This window comes from Stenella coeruleoalba, assembly GCF_951394435.1.
Source record: "Stenella coeruleoalba genome assembly, chromosome: 7".
NCBI lineage: Eukaryota > Metazoa > Chordata > Mammalia > Artiodactyla > Delphinidae > Stenella > Stenella coeruleoalba.
In genome coordinates this window covers 66,714,729-66,731,617 of record NC_137153.1, presented here as the reverse complement: position 1 = coordinate 66,731,617, position 16,889 = coordinate 66,714,729, and the positions used below count along the sequence as shown (strand labels likewise).

Below are 16,889 nucleotides of genomic sequence, written 5' to 3'. Positions count from 1 at the left end.
CTTCACATGTCTCTCAGTGCAAATGTGCACTAGGAGTGGGACTGATGAATCATGGGGTATTTTTATTACTTTTCTTTAATTTCAAAATGGTTATACCAATTTACATCCCCACTCACAGTCTAAGTATTCCTCTTGCTTCATACTCTCACCAACACTACTTATTGTTAGAGTTTTTTATTTTTGCCAGTCTCATGGGTGGGGTGACATGGTACTACATTATGATTTAATTTGCATTTCCTTAACTACTGAGGTAGAACATTTTTTAATAGGTTAATTTGCTATTCAGCTTTCTGTTTCTGTGAAATGCCTGTTCAAGTTTTTGCCCATTTCTCTATGAATTTTTTTTCTAACTGATATGTAGAAGTTACATATATATCCTGGATACTGGCTTTTTGTCAGTTTTACCAGTGCAAATGTCTTCTCCCAGTTTGTACCTTGTATTTTCACTCTTTGTGCTGTCTTTGGTAAATAGAAATTCTTAATTTTAATATAGCTGAGGTTATGAATCTTTTCCTTTATAATTTATGCTTTCTGTGTCTTATTTAAGAAATCCTTCCCTACTTCACGTCATCCACATCATTAAGACATTTTTCAACACTGTTTCTAACAATTTCATAATTTTGCTTTTATTGCTTAAATCTGAATGCATCTAGAACCTATTTTTTGCCACATGCATAATCTGTTTTCCCAGCATCATTTATTTAAAGACTCATTCTTTCCCCCACTTATCTGCTTTAAGTTTTCATATATACATGGGTTGGCTTCTTATCTCTCTACTCTGTCCCATTAGTCTATTTGTCTGTCTTTGAACTAATAGCTTTATAAATCTTGATATCTAGTATTTTGGTAAAGCAGGTCCCCCAGTCTTATACTTCTTCAGGAATGACTCATGCATTCTTAGCCCTTTGCATTTCCACATGAATTTTAGAATTGACTCATTAGGTTTAAGTACACAGTTGGGACTTTGATTGGAATTGCACTGAATCTGCAGATCACTTGGGATAAGTGAAATGTTTACAATAACATGTCTTCTAATCCATGAATATGGTTTATTTCTCTATTTAGGTCTTTTTTAGTGTCTTTTGATAATGGTTTATAATTTCTGCCATAAAGTATTTGGACTCTTCTTGTTAGATTTCCCCCAGAACTTAACATTTCTTAATGTTATTGTAAATTTTATTAAATTATACTATTTGTTGCTATTGTATAGAAATGTAATGACTTTTAGCATATTTAAATTGTGCCTAATAGGCTTGCTAAACTTTCGTATTAATTCTAATAATTTATCTATTGACTAATTTTCCAATCTTTACACATTTATTCTTTTTTCTTGCTATATCACACTGGCTAGAACCTTCAGTATAATACTGAAAGAAAGCAGATGATAGACGCTCCTCTTGTTCCTGATCTTAAAGGGAATACTTCTAACATTTCAACATTGAGTTATGCCTATATTTAAAGCTGAAGAAATCATGCTGCTCAGAAGTAAAGCAGTTGCTCAAGATCATAAAGCCTTTAAGTGATGAATCCAGGATTTAACATTAATCCAAGACCCATGTTCCTTTTATCAATTTGTGTCAGTATGGCCAAAAATTTAACCAATGGGACTTAAAATAGGCAGAGGCAAGGGGATACACTTGTATTTAAGACAATCTAACCCAAAGTAAAAATAAAAAATAAAAGTCTTTGAGCTTCGCTAAAACTTCAGAAAATACTGGCAGTCATTCTGGGGTGCAAACGTGGACATAATCCTTCCTAAAAAATGCCTGATAGTTCCTTGCTTCTCACAAGGATAAAGTCCAAATTCTCAGCAGGATACCCTTCCAAATTCATCTCTAGCCACCCTATCCCCAAATACCTTCAACCTTGCACTATTCATCATTCCCTAAACCTGTCATATATTTTCATCTGCTGTGACTTGCCTTGCTGTTTTAACCTGCCTGTTGTACAATTAAGAATCCTAATGACTCATTCATTCATTCAACCAACAAATAGTTACCAAGACCCTAGAATGTGGCAAAAGTTGTGGTAAGCACTGAGGATATAATGGTGCAAAAAACCGTATAGTCAATGCATTTGTCAAGGCTTCAGAAAAAAGGAAGTTGTGGGAGAAGAATAGAAGACAGAATAGCAGTGTTCTAATTGTCTTACTATTTGCTTTAACTGAGTCTTTGATTTGCGAGCTGGGCTAACCATTCTTAAGTCCCCTATCTTTCGTACTTATCCTTTTACTTCTTGTATTAATCAGAATTCTCCAGAGAAACAGAACCAATAGGAGGATGAATGTGTGTGCCTGTGTGTGTATATATATACACAAACATATGTGTGTACGTATGTGTGTGTATGTATGTACATATACAGAGAGAGAGAGAGAGATTTATTTTAAGGAACTGGCTCACATGATTGCAGAGGCTTGGCAAGTCTAAAATATGATGGGTAGGCCAGCTTGCTAAAGACTTAGGGAAGAGCTGCAGTTTGAGTCCAAAGGCAGTCTGCTGGCAGAATTCCTTCTTACTCTGGGGAGGGTGGAGGAGAGGGGTCAGTCTTTTTTTCTGTTAAAACTTTCAATTGATTGGAGGAGACCTGCCCACCCACATAATGAAAGGCAATCTACTTTACTCAAAAGTCTAACAATTTATACGTTAATCTCATCCAAAAAATACCCTCACAAAACCATCCAGAATAATGTTTGACCAAATATCTGGGCACCATGGCCCAGCCAAGTTAACATACAAAATTAACCATCACACTTCTTACCCTTTCCTCTCTTTCCTATATCCTTGAACTAATTTTTTTTAAGGAGAACTTGAGTAGGAGAAGGGAGAAAGGGATAGAAGGAAAATGTCAAGGATAGCCATCTGATTTTTTCTTTTTTTCTTCACGCTTAAGCTGTGAGGAATGTGTGGTTGAGGAAGAGCTCAACTGTTCAGGCTGTTTAACCCTGAAACCCCAACAGCACTGTCTTCATCCTCGTCTCCCTCAGAAGCTCCCAGTGCATGCATAGATCACTCTGCCAACCTTGCTGCAGCTGAGGAAAAGAGTCTTATAAAGTACAGTACTAATTTTCTTTCTTAGGAGAAAATGAATATAAAGCTGTTTGAGGTTTGGGGTTTTTCTTCACTTATTTCAAACCCAGAAGGGTCCGCATAGACTTCCCACTCTGAAAGAAATTTAGTTTTCAATGTTGAATAATGAAATAACAGAAAATAATTATTTAACGTCCTATAAAATAAGAATATGGAAAAGAAAAACACACTGACTACAAAATGAGGTTCTTTTGAGGGTATTAGAAGCCCATGTTTGTTTTCCTAAATTTCTCTTCCACAGAGATTGAAAAAGAAGTGTCAAATAACAAAATGTATCCTGCTTGTAAAATCATGTGAAATAGTTTCTTCAGGATGGGCATAAGCTCTGCAAATCTACAGAGAAATATCAATATATAAAACATTTTAAGGGTGCAAATATACAAATCTTACTTCACCTTGGATTGGCTAACTAGGCCATCAACAGAGGAGTAAACACTCCCATCTAGTGGTTCATTTAGGGAAAAGACATTTGTACCCTTCAAAATGTTTCAACTAGTTAGGCAATCCAGTCCTTAAAAATAGATCATTTTGCCCTGAGAGAAAACAGGCTAAGAAAAATTAAACAAACACTTAGATATACAGTATGGCACAGTAGACAGATCACTGAACTAAAAGTCTGATACCTGAGTTCTAGCTCTGAGTTCTACTTTTCATAGCTGCATGATTTTGAACAAGTTTTACCTCTCCAAACTTGTTCCTCATTTGTAAAATAAAGTGGCTATATTAGATTAGTGTTTCTCAAGTGGCAAGTTATAACACAGGCTCTGGACGCGCAGGCCCAGCGGCCATGGCTCACGGGCCCAGCCGCTCCGTGGCATGTGGGATCTTCCCAGACGGGGGCACGAACCCACGTCCCCTGCATCGGTAGGCGGACTCTCAACCACTGCGCCACCAGAGAAGCCCTGACCTGAATTTCTTTTAATTTAAATATAACCAAAAAACAAAAGTGCACCACAGGCTGTAGGAGTATTGTTTGAGGAAGTAAATAAATGTACACATACGTGTTCTATGAGTGTTCATGTATGTGTTTCCTGGAAGACAATATAAAATGTACCTGTTAATGTTGGTCACAGCCAGAAAAGCTGGAAAGACTCTAAGATTTCAATCAACTCCAAATTCATGTTCCTATGAATTGTGGTCATCAGTCTTCCCTCAGAGTCCTAATACACGGTTTGAGCCTGCTTACTTTATAGTTAGATTTCTGATAGACCTGTCTACTGACCAGTGATTTCTCTCTTACATTAACTCAAAAATACTCCAATCAGAATAGATATGAACATTTTCCTGGTTTTGTTTATGTGTTTTGTTTTATTTTCCTTCTCTAGAGACCACTACCAATTCTTCTAATGCAATGTTTCTCAAAATAATGGTCCAGGGACCAACAGTCTTGGATTCACCTGGGGTGTTGTTCGAAATATAAATTTTTGCTTCTCCTGTCCCACTGCTAGACCCACTGAATCAGAATCTCCAGGTATAGGGTCCAGCAATCTGCACTGTCATCAAGTACCCTAGGTGATTCTTACGTGTCCTAAAATTTGAGAAATACTAATTTAATTTAATTTTCAATGACATTTTCAAGGATAGAGCTCTTAGCAAGTAATTTTGTTGATCCCTGTCCGTCTAACATCCTCTGTACTATCTCTGTCCTTTCTTCCATTTATTCCTCCCAAAAGGAGATGATTCTTGCTCATTCCCATCTCAGGAGGACAGATCTCTAATATCTAGAGAATTGGGCCAATGGAAACATCAGTAACTTTCATGTATAAATCTGTAATATACTACCTGAGACCAAATGTGATTTTTAATATATTAAGCTATACTGAACAAATATTAGCCAGCAATTGTTCATTTGCACACAATCATACTCGGTACTTTTAAACAGAGCCCAAATCCTTTCTCTCCCAAATTTCAAAATAAATACTTCTGAGAATTTGTGGTTATATATATCCTTACTACTCAAAGTGTGGTCCCTATACCACAACACCAGCATTTCCTGGGAGATTGTTAGAAGTAGACTCTCAAACGCTACCCCATAATTGGAATCATCTGCATTTTAATATAATTCCCCAGGTGAACTGTATGTACAATAAAGTTTAAGAAGCACTGGTCTAAATCAAAACCACAGTGAGGTAGTACCTCATACCAGGCAGAATGGCTATCATCAAAAAGTCTACAAATAATAAATGCTGAAGAGGGTGTGGAGAAAAGGGAACCCTCCTACACTGTTTGTGGTAATGTAAGTTGGTACAGCCACTATGGAGAACAGTATGGAGGTTCCTTAAAAGACTAAAAATAGAACTACCATATGATCCAGCATTCCCACTCCCAGGCATATATCTAGAAAAGATGAAAACTCTAATTCGAAAAGATACATGCACCCCAATACTCATAGCATCACTACTTACAATAGCCAAGACATGGAAACAACCCAAGCACCCATTAACAGATGATTGTTTTAAGAAGATGTGGTATATATTTCCAATAGATGATTACTCAGCCATAAAAAAGAATGAAATATTGCCATTTTCAGCCACATGGATGGACCTAGAGGATATCATAGTACATGAAGTAGGTCAGACAAAGACAAACATATATATCACTTATATGTGGAACCTAAAAATAATACAAATGAATCTATATACAAAACAGAAACAGACTCACAGGCATAGAAAATAAGCTTATGGTTACCAAAAGGGAAAGAGACTGAGGGGAGGGATAAATTAGGAGTATAGGATTAACAGATACAAGCTACTATACATAAAATAGATAAGCAGCATGGATTTACTATATAACACAGGGAACTATATTCAATATCTTATAATACCCTATAATGGAAAATAATCTGAAATATATATCTATATAACTGAATTACTTTGCTGTATACACCAAAATAACACAATACTGTAAATCAACTATACATCAATTAAAAAAAAAAGCACTGCTCTATAAATAGTGGATGCGAACCAGTCAATTAGTAAATGCACAAGTGACTGCAGCCAGGATTTTTGATGAAGCTCACAGAAAAAAAAAAAAAAAAAAGTAATGTGATAGCTTATAGGCATTGTTATGGACCGAATGTTTGTGTCCCCTCCAAATTCATATGTTGAAGCCCTAACCTCCAAAGTGATGATATTTGGGAGGTAATTAGGTTTAGATGAGGTCATGAGGGTGGGGCCATATGATAGGATTGGCATCCTTATTAAGAAGAGACACCAGAGATTTTTCTCTCCGTGGAAGAGAGCCCTGAAAGCCAGGAAGAGAGCTCTCACCAAGAATCAAATCTGCTGGCACCCTGATCTTGGACTTTCCACCTCCAGAACTGTGAGAAATAAGTATCTATTGTTTAAGTCACCTGGTCTATGGTATTTTGTTATAGCAGCCCAAGCTAAGACAATGCTCTAAACAGTCTTTTTTTTTTTTTTTTTTTTTTGCGGTATGCAGACCTCTCACTGTTGTGGCCTCTCCCATTGCGGAGCACAGGCTCCGGACGCGCAGGCTCAGCGGCCATGGCTCACGGGCCCAGCCGCTACGTGGCATGTGGGATCTTCCCGGACCGGGGCACGAACCCGTGTCCCCTGCATCGGCAGGCGGACTCTCAACCACTGTGCCACCAGGGAAGCCCTAAACAGTCATTTTTTAACTTGGAATCTGTTCTCTTTATTTTCAAAAAGTGGGCCCCTAATACTCCTCCTGCCTGTGTAGAAAATCTCAGAGGAACACACAGAAGAGAGGGTGAGAGAGATAGAGGTTGAGAGACAATTTTTTAGAGAGGACTATAAATCTCCATATAGTTATCGAAGGCTCTGTATTAAATGAAGTAGTTGTTCAGGTGGGAAGACTGAGAAATAGCTGGTATCAGTACCCTGATACAAGGAAATGAGCAAATCACCTCCAGGAGAGTCAGACACAGAAAAAGATCAAGGCCAACCTAAATCAGTAAGATGCTACAACAAGATTATAGTAGCATTTCTCTAAATGACAGTTGCAATAGAGATTCCATTACCTAGAGTCACCAAAGCAGATACTGTTGTCTGGATGTTCACATGTTACATAAACCCCATAGTTACTATCACAATATTTTAGAAAAGCTGAGTCTGTTTGGGAGAACTACCTAGACAGAAGGGACACAATTTTGAGGCTTAAGGCCCAGGGGCTTGATAATTTTGGTCCTAATGGAAAGTGATAATAAAACCACAATTGTAATATCCTTGGCCACTTATTTCTCAAGGTCACTTCTTTCTTAAGAAATGAGGATGAGGGGCTTCCCTGGTGGCACAGTGGTTGAGAGTCCACCTGCCGATGCAGGGGACACGGGTTCGTGCCCCGGTCTGGGAGGATCCCACATGCCGCGGAGTAGCTGGGCCCGTGAGCCATGGCCGGTGACCCTGTGCATCTGGAGCCTGTGCTCTGCAATAGGAGAGGCCACAACAGTGAGAGGCCCGCGTACCGCAAAAAAAAAAAAAAGAAAAAAAAAGAAAAAAAAAGAAATGAGGATGAAATAAGCTATACAGGAATAAAACATCAATAAATGCCCAATCAGACCATATATTCCATCTGGCTCTTGGAAACAGGGCATCCCCTTCCTATTATTAAGTAGTATCTCTCCTATGCGGATACTTCCTGCTCTGCTCTGCTCCATCTCCCAGGTCTGAATCCACTTTTGGCTTTATCTCTGGCCTAATTTTGTTTCCCTAGTTTGAATTAATCTCCAGCTCTTCACCAGTAGTGTGACTCTGACCTGAGACATTCATGTATATCAGCTAATCAATTACATCTTCTCAAAGAAGGCTCTTCCAGATCCTTCTGAGATGCTCCAATCTGGACTAGTTACCTTCAATGCCTTGGTGCATAACTCTCATTCTGGGATCGTCCCTCATCATCAATCCTGGGAATTCCTTGACTTCATCTGTATCACCTGTTTCAAGTACCCTATGTTTTCCTCTTCCTTATTTTGGTGGAGCATATCCTCCAGTAACTTCCTGGGGAAGGGTGCATGATAGATAAAATATGACACCTTGCATGTATTAAAATGTCTTTATTCTGCCTTCACAGATGATTGATAATTTGGATGGGTGTAGAATTCTAGGTTAAATCTTGAAGGCACTGCTCCACTGCCTTCTAGATTCCAGTATTGTGAAAAATCTGAAGCCACTCTGATTCCTAGCCTCTTGTATTTCACACCTCCCTCTCTCCTTCTTTCTCTCTCCCCAGTCTTCTCTCTGAGTTCTGAAATTTCACAATGAAGTACCTTATGAAATTAGATTGAAACTGATGCCTTTAGTTCTGGGGAATTTTCTTGACTTATTGACACATTTCTCCCCTCCATTTTCTCAGTTCTCTTTTTTGGAATCTAACATTCAGCTGTTAAATCTGCTAGAATGACACTCTAATGTTCTTTTCTTTTCTCTCTTATTTTTCATTTCCCTTATTTTTCGCTCTACATTCAAAGATGTTTTCAATTTCATTGCCTAACCTTTCTATTGAGTTTATCATTTTGGTGATCATATTTTTAGTTTTCAAGAGTTCTTTTTTATTCCTTAAATATTCCTTTTAAAGTGCTCTCTTATTTTAAGATTACAATATCTTCTCTTATCTCTATGAAAATTTAATGATAATTTTAAAACTATTTTTCTTCTTCCTATATTGTCTCTATTTCTTCCAAGTTATTACTTATGTTTGCATGCTTTGGTAGATTCCTTTTGTGTATGCAGCTTTCCTCAAATTTCTGATATGCTTTGGTTGTCTTCTCACAGTTAAGAGAGCAAAACTAAAAAGCTAATTGGGGCTTCCCTTGTGGCGCAGTGGTTAAGAATCTGCCTGCCAATGCAGGGGACATGGGTTTGAGCCCAGGTCCGGGAAGATCCCACATGCTGCGGAGCAACTAAGCCCATGCACCACAACTACTGAGCCCACGTGCTACAACTACTGAAGCCCATGCAACTAGAGCACATGCTCTGCAACAAGAGAAGCCACTGCAATGAGAAGCTCGCACACTGCAATGAAGAGTAGCCCCCACTCACTGCAACTAGAGAAAGCCCACGCACAGCAACGAAGACCCAACACAGACAAAGATAAATATGTTTTTTTAAAGCGCTAATTGGAAGCTCTGAGTACCTGGGTGGCATTTGCCCAGTGAGCTTCATCATTAGATATTTTGGAGGGAACCTCCAATGCCAATATGTGATATAATGTGCCAAAAGTTGTTTGATAGCTAACCTGTCGACCATTCTTCCCTCCACTGTTGCTAACAGAACACTATTTTTCTTTTCTTTAGGGTGGTAAATTTGATCAATTCAAGGCATGAAACATAGTCCCGTGGGAGCAGCTGGACAGTCTATAACATAGCTTCCAAAGGCACAGCAATACTTAGCCATGTGTTAGGCAAGCATCAATACCAAAGGAGTGCATCCAGGGGTAGAGAACAGAGCAGAAGTGGCAGGTATGCTCAAAGCCACATAGGTAGCTATATCATGATTCCAGGCTACATCTATCCATTTACAACAAGACTACAGAAAATGACAGGGGAGAAAGGGGATTCAAAGGAAGTAGGATGCACCAAAAGGTATCAGGTACCAAGCACACTGGGGAGGGAAACTGAGGTAAAAGCTCACCCTACAAATAAAGCCAAAATTAGGGGATGGAAGGGAAAACTACAACTCAGGGATTATCTAGACAGGCAGGGCTCTTGTTGGAAAGCAAGCACTAGGTCGCTGATATTGATTAGACTGCCATCAACTTCAGGACTGGCTCAGGAACTGGCGAGGGCCTGAGTCTAATACATAGGATCCATCATCTGTAGAGCTGGAAAAGATACTGAGTAACAAAAATAAGGCAGTGATAGACAACATAGATGAAAGTAAAATCTAGAGCATCCTAAAGAGGGTAAATAATTCACTAAGGACAACATGGTTAAAGCAAAAGGGAAAGGCTCAGGGCTGGTAATCAGTTATGTGTACCATTATGACCAAACCTACTGTAAAATATGAAAATACTTCCATGCTAGTTTGCAAACAGCAGCTGCAATGAGCCTTCAAAGTGTCCCCCTCCCCTCACCCCTCTCCCTCCCTGATGTCTCCAGTGTCCAGTTCATCTCATGACCCAGCATATAAACAGCCCAGCAGAAGGCCTTCTGGACCCTATTCCAACCACTCGCCATTCTGATTATCAGTGCTCATGCATCATCAGTTATTAAATATTTTGCTATGTTCCTGAGAGGCTTAACCTGAATTGTGAAAATAATAAATATGCACCTGTCTGATGTATTCGACTCCACACAAGTGAACAAGTTCATAAATGTTTCTGTATGAGCAACCAACTGTTTAGTACCTTTTGCATGTGAGTGCAAAGATATTCTAAGAAGTCATGGAAAGAATTTTCATCAATAGAGGCGCCTTCCTCACAGTGATATGGGGCAACTTCAAGGTTATCTGGTCTAAAGAGCTATCTTTTATAATCCTTCTGAGTCTATGAGACATCTGTAGTGTTTACCAACCTAACAAGGCCCAGTAAAACACCTTCAACTTTAAGATACAAATTTAACTCTGGACCATGTTCTCCAATGATTTCACCAAAATGAGAATAGAAGGAATTACATACTTTTAAGGCATAATCCATAAGGACAAAGAGATGAGAAGAAGAGATAACCACCACAAAAATGAAGAAAGCAGAGGGAAGAGTAGTAACTTACTTGGAAGACCTGAGAAGTTTGAATCCTAAGCTGGTAGTGGAGAAAGTCAAGAATCAAAGCAAATTACATTGCATGACCACCAAAAGGCTCAGAAATTGGCAGGACAAGGTGTCTCTGGAAGTAGAAAAAGGAGGGTGGTCGTATGAAAATGGGACTAAAAACATGAAGACAGGTTGAAAATCCAGTTAAGGAGTTAGAAAACCCTACAACTCGTCTCCTAACTGTGGTCAAGCAACTATGGCAAAGATCATCAAAAAATACTGAAAGTTTACTGTCTAGAAAGGGTAAAACAGAGGATCTATGGATTGAAGGCACAAATGAGAGCAAGGATTTTGTACTAAAACAGGGAGATAATTTTGCAAAACAACAAAGCCACAGACTGACAATGAAGACCTTTTTTATTTTTAAGTTCAACTAGTAATCAAAGTAATATAAATTAAAACAGCAAGATGTAATTTTTTCCCTATTAAATTGGCAAAGACTAATGACATAACCTAGTGTTAATGAGAATGCAGAAAAATAAACTCTTTCACATTCTGCTAGTGGAGGGTAAATTATTATAAATTTTTCTGATAGTTATATATACTAGGTCACTTATTTGTTATTCTGCCTCAGTTATTCTGCTATTGATTCCTTCAAGTATACTTTTCATTTCAGATATGGCATTGCTCATCTCTTGTTTGTTCCTAGTTCTTCTAGGTCTTTGTTAAACATTTCTTGCATCCTCTTGATCTTTGCTTCCATTCTTTTTCCAAGATCCTGGATTGTCTTCACTATCATTATTCTGAATTATTTTTCCAGAAGGTTGCCTATCTCTACTTCACTTAGTTGTTCTTCTGGGGTTTTTAACTTGTTCCTTCATCTGGTACATATTCCTCTGCCATTTCATTTTGTCTATCTTCCTGTGATTGCGGTTTCCATTTTGCAGGCTACAGGATTGTAATTCTTGCTTCTGCTCTCCACCCTCTGATGGATGAAGCTATCTAAGAGGCTTGTGCAGGCTTCCTGATAGGAGGGACTGGTGGTGGGTGGAGCTAGGGTCTTGTCCCTCTTGTGGGCGGGGATGTGCTTAGTAAGACTTTAATCCGCTTGTCTGCTGATTGGTGAAGCTGTGTTCCCTCCCTGTTGGTTGTTTGGCCTGAGGCTTACCAGCACTGGAGTCTACAGGCCATTGGATGGCGATAATAGTGGCCTCTAGGAGGACTCACGCCAGTGAGTACTTCCCAGAACTGCCGCTGTCAGTGTCTTTGTCCCCACAGTGAGCCACAGCCACCCCCTGCCTCTGCAGGAGACCCTCCAATACCAGCAGGTACATCTGGCCCAGTTTCTTATTGGGTCACTGCTTTTCTCCCCTGGGTCCTGGTGCTCACAGGTCCTTGTGCATGCCCTCCAAAGGTGGAGTTTCTGTTTTCCCCAGTCCTGTGTAATTCCTGCAATCAAACCCTGCTTGCCTTCAAAGCCAGATTCTCTGGGGGCTCCTCCTTCTGTTGCCAGACTCCCAGGCTGAGAAGCCTAATGTGGGGCTCAGAACTTTCACTGCAGTGGGAAAACTTCTGTGGTATATTTGAAAAAGAATAGAAACATGTATATGTATAACTGAATCACTTTGCTGTACACCTGAAACTAACACAACATTGTTAATCAACTATACTCCAATATAAAATAAAAAGTTTTTTAAAAAAGGAAAATATCAATAGTAACACTGGATCCTGGGGTGGGGGGCAGCAGGTAGAGTAGGGTAAGGACAGGAGAATTCTCATTGCATATTTTTTTGTACCTTTTGAATTCTGTATCGTGTGAGTGCTTTACATATTCTCCCATCACCACACATAAAAAAATTTTTTAAACAAAAATGTTTTTAAAAGTATTTTAAATCGTTAAAGAATGTATATTTAATGACATGGAAAATGTTCATGATAAACTGTTAAGATAAAATAATAGGTTATAAAACAGAAATGTATATATAATTCAAAACTAGTAATCATGTATGCATAGGGGGAAAAAAGCCTGACAAGGTATAATCAAAAGCTTTTCTTTTGCAGCTAGAAAGAAATGTTCACTTTAAATGGATATTATACATAGCTATAAAAAAGACATAACAAAATAAACACATAACAACATAAATAAATCTCAGACATAATTTTAAATAAAAGAAGCCACACAAAAAAGTGTTTATTATATTCCATTTACAGGCTGTTCAAGAAGAGGCAAAATTTATGTTAATAGAGGCCAGATTGGTGACTACCTATGTGGGAAGAATGGCTATGATTGGAAAGGGACATGAGATAGTCTTCTAGAATGTCAGAAATATTCCATGTCTTGATCTAGGGGGTGGTTACATATGTGTATACATATGTACAATTACCTTGAGTTATACACTCAAGATTTGGCCACTTTATGTATGTTATATCTCAATTTTAAAAATTAAGTCTAGAAGGATATATTTCCAGACAAATACACACAAAGATACTATGAGAGTTATATATGCCATATCTCAAGAGAAAAATAATGAGGATGTTCCAGAGAACATGCAGTGGTAGAGTAAAGAGGATGGACTTTGGAGTCAGATAGACCTAGGTTTGAATTCCAGCTCTGCCACTTAGCAGCTCTGTGAATTTGGGCAAGTTATTCAACTTCCCTCTGTCTCAGATTCCTCACCTGTAAAAATGGGAACAATAAGAGTACTGACCTCAGAGGATTATTTGAAGAATCAAATGAGATAATGTAGGTGAAGTGCTTAAAAGAGTAAGTGGGTAATAGTAGGTATTCAGTAAAAATTTCTTCTGCTGCTAAAGGTAAATGTAGAAATTCTTTTTTTTGATCCAACACAGGAGCATGCCCATGCATGAGCCCGCACTCGCACACACACATGCATGCATGTACACACACGCACAGACACATACACACACACAGATCCTCTACAAATGCCTCTATTCTATTGGACAAAATTACCAAGAAACAAAGCAAAAAGAAGAGAGACTAACAGCCAGGATTATACCATTTCCAGGAAAAATATAAAGTATTAGACAAAAATATTTTAAATTATGCATATTTCAATTTGCATAAAACGTTTTGTGCAGTTTCCAATGAAATTTTCAAAAATCCCAACAGCAAAAGAACATGTTTCAATATTCATCATCAGTATTCAAAATTATCACTTGGGGATGAATAACAAGGTCCTACTGTATAGCACAGAAGACTATATTCAGTATCCTATAATAAACTATAGTGGAAAAGAATATTTTAAAAAGAATATATATATATATATATATATATACACACACAACTGTATCACTTTGCTGTACAGCAGAAATTAACACAACACTGTAAATCAACTATACTTCAATTTAAAAAAATTTTTTTAAATCATCACCTAAAAAGACGTCCCTGGTGGTCCAGTGGTAAAGAATCCACCTTCCAACACAGGGGACGTGGGTTCGATCCCTGGTCGGGGAACTAGGTTCCCACATGCCGCGGGGCAGCTAAGCCCGTGTGCCACAACTACTGAGCTCATGCGCCTCAACTAGAGAGCCCATGTGCCGTAAACTACAGAGCCCACATGCTCTAGAACCCACGTGCCACAACTACAGAGCCCACGTGCCCTGGAGCCTGCTCGCCACAACTAGAGAAGAGAAAACCCACACACCACAGCTAGAGAGAAGCCCACATGCCAGAATGAAAGATCCCGCGTGCCGCAACAAAGATCCTGCGTGCCACAACTAAGACCTGACACAGCCAAATAAATAAATAAATAAATAAATAATCACTTAGAATTTCAAATAGAAAACTGAAAAATGCATCAGAAAAGAGACATACAAGTTTGTAAATGCAATTGTCTTCCCTTATTGGAGCGGTTAAGATCAATCATTAACTATGCAGTGAAAACAAATAAATCTTCATTTGTAATACTAATAAATGCTGAAACACACCCTGGGATTCTTTTGCCTGGGCCAAACAGAAGAAAACCGTAATAACTCTTTTTCATAGATTATTAATCAGAATTGCACTCCTGGCCTGGGAACCAGAAATCTATCTGTGGATCAGTGGTTAAAAGAGCCAGCATTCTGAAGAGAATTTTCAAATTGTAAGTGCATGTAGCACAAGTTTAATAACTGAATTATGCAAACAAATTGATAATAAAATCCTTTGAAGGAGTCTCCTGTAAAGAATTTTCATTGGCAGACAATGAAAATTTTAAAGCAATGTACAATATTTTAGGGATAATTCAAACCCTAAGAAATAAGAAGACAAAGATCTTCCCATGTTCAAAGTTTAAAACCCAGGTTATTTGTGATTTTTGTTTTGTCACTAAACACCAATAGTTTAATTTTCTGAGGGAGAGAGAGACAAGAAGACACATTAATAGAGATGCACAAATCTCATGTTAGTCAATAATATCAATAATAGTCAAGGACTTTCCTGGTGGCACAGTGGTTAAGAATCCGCCTGCCAATGCAGGGGACATGGGTTCGACCACTGGTCTGAGAAGATCCCACATGCCTCAGAGCAACTAAGCCCATGCGCCACAACTGCTGAGCCTGCACTCTAGAGGCCACAAGCCACAACTACTGAGCCCACATGCTGCAACTACTAAAGCCTGCGCACCTAGAGCCAGTGCTCCATAGCAAGAGAAGCCACCGCAATGAGAGGTCCACGCACCACGACGAAGAGTAGCCCCTGCTCACCACAACTAGAGAAATCCCACACACAGCAATGAAGACCCAATGCAACCAAAAATAAATAAATAAAATTATTAAAAAAAAAAATCAGAACCTACATCCTACTTCCTCTGTGCCAGACACTGCTCTAAGTGCTTTTCATGTATCTACTAATTTAATAAGGTAGATAGTATCACTAGCCTCACTTTACAGACAAAGATACAAGGAATAGAGGGAGTAAGAAACTTTACCAAGTCACACACTAAGAAATGACAGAACCATGATCTGAATTCAGTCTTCAGACTCCAATATCAATGGTCTCACCACTCAGCCATTTAACTAAAGATATTAAAAAGTATGTAAATTCAGTGATGTCAAGTACCCTTGATATAATGTGATGAGAATGGCACTCTCCTCTGTGGTCATCCTCCCCCAAACATCAGACAACCTCAAATTGATAGACATTCTACAAAACACTTGACTAACACTACTCAAAACTGTCAATGTCATCAAAAACAAGGTAAGTCCAAAAAACTGTCACAGGCCTAGCTAGGACGGCACTAGGACTAAATGTAATGTGGTATTGTGGGTGAAATTCTGGAATAGAAAATGGACATTAACCATAAACAAGACGAAAAGACAACTCTCAGAATGGGAGAAAATATTTGCAAATGAAGCAACTGACAAAGAATTAATCTCCAAAATTTACAAGCAGCTCATGCAGCTCAATATCAAAAAACCAAACAATCCAATCCAAAAATGGGCAGAAGACCTAAATAGACATTTCTCCAAAGAAGATATACAGATTGCCAACAAACACATGAAAGAATGTTCAACATCACTAATCATTAGAGAAATGCAAATCAAAACTACAATGAGATATCATCTCACACTGGTCAGAATGGCCATCATCAAAAAATCTACAAACCATAAATGCTGGAGAGGGTGTGGAGAGAAGGGAACCCTCCTACACTTTTGGTGGGAATGTAAATTGGTACAGCCACTATGGAGGACAATATGGAGGTTCCTTAAGAAACTAAAAATAGAGCTACCGTATGACCCAGCAATTCCACTCCTGAGCATATATCTGGAGAAAACCATGATTCAAAAAGACACATGCACACCAATGTTCACTGCAGCACTGTTTACAATAGCCAGGACATGGAAGCAACCCAAATGTCCATCAACAGAGGAATGGATAAAGAAGATGTGGTAAAGGGACTTCCCTGGCAGTCCAGTGGTTAAGACTCTATGCTTCCACTGCAGGGGGCATGGGTTCGATCCCTGGTTGGGGAACTAAGATCCTGCATGCCGCACAGCACAGCAAAAATCACAAAACAAAAAGAAAAAAAGAAAAAAAAATGTGGTACATATTTACAATGGAATATTACTCAGCCATAAAAAAGAATGAAATAATGCCATTTGCAGCAACATGGGTAGACCTAGAGATTGTCATAC

At 38.6% G+C, this 16,889-nt stretch overlaps 1 protein-coding gene across 1 annotated transcript in view; it reads right to left on the bottom strand.

The window, feature by feature from the left end:
* LOC307188841 (uncharacterized protein) overlaps positions 1-16,889 on the bottom strand; it is a 121,170-nt gene that overhangs the window by 35,566 nt on the left and 68,715 nt on the right. The window lies entirely within an intron of this gene.